A 4,536-nucleotide genomic window follows, 5' to 3' on the forward strand; every position below is an offset into this window, starting at 1 on the left:
CCCAGGCCTCGCCCCACCCGGCCCTGGGGCTGCCCGGTCGACCCCCTCCCCACCGCAGCCGGTCCCCTCCCTCCGAGTCAGCCTCCGCCGCAGCCCAGGAAGCCAGCCGGGACGCTGCCGCCCCGGAGCCAGCGCCCTAACCTCCACCTCGGGGGCCTGCACCCCGAGATTGAACCGGGAGTTCCGGAAACCCGAGCCTGGAACCCTGATCTGGGACCACCACCCCCAGATCCGGCCGTGGAACCCCAAGATCTGGAGCCTGAACCCCAATATATGGGGCTGGAATCTCAACATCGGTCATTGGGACCTCAACATTTGGAGCCGGAACCCCACAATTTGGAACACAGATCCCAATATTTGGAGCAGAACCCCAATATTTGACATATAAAACCTCAAGCCTGGAGCTGAACTCTGAATTCTGGGCCTGGGACCTTGAAATCTGGGACTGGATTTCCAGTACTGTACCCTGGAACCCACTCTTGGGGACCTGAACCCTGGGATTCGGGCCTCAAATTCCAAGATCTGGACTGTGGGATTCCAAGGGGCCTGAACCTGAGTTTGGGCCTGAAGTCCTTGCTGCAGACCTGAATGCTGAAATCTGGGACTTGAGACCTCCCAATCTTGACTCAGCACCCCAGTATCTGAATGCACCACCCCGGTATCGGATCTCAGACTCTAAACCCCACCGTTTGGCTGCTTAGCATCCCAAGACTGGACCTGGGAGACCCTGACCCTGAACAACCCAAACTGGACCCCTAAAACTGGACCCTAGAGGCCCAATATTTTGGGGTCTCGGACCCCAAGTATTAAAGTCTGGAGACTCCGTTGCCACAGATTTGAGCCTAGTCAGGACACAGTCCCTCTATACAGAAGCCTTGGGGACAGGAAAGGCATGACCAGATGCTCCCTCCAGAGTCCTGACCTCTGACACCCCTGGAGCTAAAACTCTGCTCCCTGGGGCAGCTTCTAGCTCAGGTAAGGCTGCTGAAACCTCCAGGTGGGGAGGGGCTGGGAGGAGCGTTGTGGCTGCGGGTTACAGTACCAGGCACCCTTTGGCACTCCTGGAGTTTCTCCAGAAAAAAAGACATTTCCCTGTGGGTCTACCTTCAGCTCCTGCTCTGCTCCAAACACTCTCTGGACACTGGCCAGCCCTGCCCCTCTCTGACCTCCCCTGCCCTAGTTGATGGTACCTCCAGGTCTCTGACCCCTGCAACCCTTACAGCCTCTCGCTGTCTGTCCTACCATCTCCACCACCTCTCTTGTCTACCACTCCTCTCTCTGGTCTCCTTTCTCCACCTGTCTTCTCAATGGCCATCTCTGTTCCCCTTTTCTCTCTCTGATCATCTTTGTGACACCCCTGTCCACAGGTCCTCTCTCCAGTCGCCTCTGCCTGCTGCTTCTCAGTGACCATCGCTGACATCTGTGTCCACTGTGCCTCTCTAATCATCATTCACCAGCTGTCTTGCTCTTTCTCCACCCCTGAATCTAAGCCTGGGTCTGTGACCGTCCCCATCCATCTTTGACATTGCTGTCCACCACTCTTCTCTCCAGCCGCCTCTGTCCATCTCTCCTCTCCAGCTTCCTCTGGCCACCTTTCCCTTTCTCAAGCTATGTCTCCCACTGCTTTTGTCCTCTTCCCACCCCTGACCCTAACTCCCGGTCTGCAACCCTCTTACCATCTCTGGCCACCTCTCCTCTCTCGCTCGCTGATACCCTCTGATCATCTCTGGCCACCTCTCCTCTCTCTCACTCGCTGATGCTCTCTGACCATCTCTGGCCACCTCTCCTCTCTCTCTCGCTGGCTGATTCCCTCTGATCATCTCAAACATCTCTGCTGCCTTTCCTCTCTCCGATGACCTCTTCCCGCACCATCCTCCTGAGCAGCTGTCCTGGACTCCCACTGACTCTGCCATGTCTGTCCTTTTCCTCCTCTCTGACCGCCTTGCTGGCTTTGGGCCATTTCTGACCACGTGTCTCTGACATGGTCATCTCCCCCAGATCTGAGCCCAATCCATGCCCTCCCTTCTCTTTGTCCACCACTCGTCTTCCTGACCATCTCTAACCCCTTCTCTTCTTTGGTCATATCTGACCACTTCTGATCGTTCCTGCCACCCTGGCTGCCCCGTCTCCCCATGGCCAGCTTTGACCATCTCTGACCATGTCTAAAGCCCTGTGGTTTTCCTACCACTCACCCAAACCAGCTGTCATTTCTCTGACCATTTCTTTTCTTTTTTCTTTTGGAGAGACAGAGTCTGGCTCTGTTGCCCAGGCTGTAGTGTGGTGGCACAGTCATAGCTCGCTGCAGCCTCAAACTCTTGGGCTCAAACTGATCCTCCCACCTCAGCGTCCCACGTAGCTAGGACCACAGGTGGGCGCCACTATGCCCAGCTAATTTTTTTTTTTTTTTTTTTTTGGTATTTTTGTGTTTTTAGTAGAAACAAGGTTTCACCATGTTGGCCAGGCTGGTCTCGAACTCCTGACCTTGGGTGATCTGCCCACCTCGGCCTCCCAAAGTGCTGGGATTACAGGCGTGAGCCACCTTGCTTGGCCAGTTCCACTGAATTCTAATCCCAGTCCTGCTCTTGGGTTTAACTCCATGTCTTTCCCTCTGTCTCTGCCACCTCTGTAGCAGCCCTGAAGCTTCTGCATCCTTTTTCTGAGTATCTGAGTGACCAGTAGCCGCTGTGCTTGGCCAGGAGCACTGATGAACTTTGCTAATGATCTGGAAATGCGGGCCCTGGGGCTGAGTTAATTTTAGCTCCAATTTTCCAATATATAAGTGAAAGGAGCCGAGAGCCTATTCTGAAACCGTCAGCAGAGCTAGAGATGCCAGGGTAGAAGGACCCATAAACTCCTCCCAAGGTCACTTTACTCCTCCATTCAGATGGGAGATCCTGGGGTGGCTTCCAGGACCACTCATGTTCCCCAGAGTAAGGCCACGTCCCCTTCAGACCACCCAGACCAAGGTCGTGTCCCCTTTGGATCAGGTTCCTAAAATATCATGTCCCCCATGTTGCTATAACCAAGTTCCCAGGCCAGGCTTGTAGATGGTCACTCACAGCCAGTTTTCTGTGACACATCTGCCAGGAGAGCCTGTGACCCGAACCCAGCCTTCCCTCCCCTGTTCTCTCCCAAGCATCAGGACAGGCAGACCCCATTCCTGCAGAGTCAGTTCCATCCAGGGTCTTCTGTGGGGCAGTGAACCTGAGTGGGAAGTGGAGAGGAAGACAGTAGACACATTTATCTGGGTCAATCTGGCCAGCCCCCGTCTCTACCCCATTTCCTATCTTCTCCCCCATCTTGAGCATATTTGGTCAATGTGTCTTTCTTTTCTTTTCGAGACAGAGTCTCACTCTGTTGCCCGTGCTGGAGTGCAGCGGTGTGATCCCGGCTCACTGCAAACTGCGCCTCTGAGGTTCCAGCAATTCTCTTGCCTCAGGCTCCTGAGTAGCTGAGATTACAGGCATGTGACACCACGCCCAGGTAATTATTATTTTTATTTTTATTTCATTTATTTATTTACAGACAGAGCCTCACTCTGTCCCCCAGGCTGGAGTGCAGTGGTGTGATCTTGGATCACTATAATCTCCACCTCCCGAGTTGGAGCGATTCTCCTGCCTCAGCCTCCCGAGTAGCTGGGATTACAGGTGCCGCCACCACACCCGGCTAATTTTTGTATTTTTAGTAGAGACAGGGTTTCTCCATGTTGGCCAGGCTAGTCTCCAACGCCTGATCTCAAATGATCCGCCCGCCTCGGCCTCCCAAAGAACCAGGATTACAGGCGTGAGCCACCGCGCCCGGCTGTCAGTGTGTCTTGAGGTCTTTCTCTAATCCCAGATCGCACAAGTTTTCCCTCTTGCAGCCAGAGAAAGGTGCCTTGGGAAGGAGCCCCTCTGGCCTGAAAGATCAAGCCTGTTGCTGGGCATGGCCAGGTAAGGAAACTCCACCCGTGGAAAGAACATTCCAGGGAGGTGGTGCTGAGATAGGGGGGCAGAAAGAAACAGGTTTGGGGGGCCAGTGGCTCTGGAATGAAGCGCTACACTCAAGGCTATGAATGGTTACTGAATGCACATACACACATACCATTCTCACAGCCCAGGTGCTGCGTCTTAGAGAGTGTGTGTGTGTGTGTGTCTGTGTGTGCGCGCGCACGCACGTCTCTATCTGTTGCTTTCTCTGACTTGTCCTTATCTCTTGTCACTCCATCTCTCTCTGTGTCTCGCTGTCTCTGTGCATTTCCATGTCTCGAATATGTGTGTTTCAATCTCTCCCTCTGCCTCTTTCCAGTTACTCCTCTCTGTCCATCAATCTAAGCCTGCCCATCTTTTTGTCTGCCTCTCTGTATCTCTGCTCTTCTCTGTCTCTCTGTCTCACAGTCTCTCCGTATCCAGGGATTCTCGTTCCCAGCAGCGCCAGGGCGACTCCATGGGAGGTGGGGCCGGGGTTCGTCTTTGAGAGAAGGGGCGGGTGCCTACGCCTTTAAGCGCGGGTGCGCGCGGAGTCTGCGCCTTTAAGCGCGGGTGCGCGCGCGGCCCT

At 54.5% G+C, this 4,536-nt stretch overlaps 1 protein-coding gene across 1 annotated transcript in view; it reads left to right on the plus strand.

The window, feature by feature from the left end:
• The first annotated feature begins 6 nt into the window (after positions 1–6).
• Positions 7–4,536, plus strand: part of LRFN3 (leucine rich repeat and fibronectin type III domain containing 3) — a 15,914-nt gene continuing 11,384 nt past the window's right edge. The window contains exon 1 of the mRNA XM_011948488.1: positions 7–975. The gene's annotated coding sequence lies outside the window, so the exon portion shown is untranslated. The remainder of the gene's footprint in view (positions 976–4,536) is intronic.

The sequence above is a fragment of the Colobus angolensis genome, unplaced genomic scaffold (genome assembly GCF_000951035.1).
Source record: "Colobus angolensis palliatus isolate OR3802 unplaced genomic scaffold, Cang.pa_1.0 Scaffold107, whole genome shotgun sequence".
Taxonomy (NCBI): domain Eukaryota; kingdom Metazoa; phylum Chordata; class Mammalia; order Primates; family Cercopithecidae; genus Colobus; species Colobus angolensis.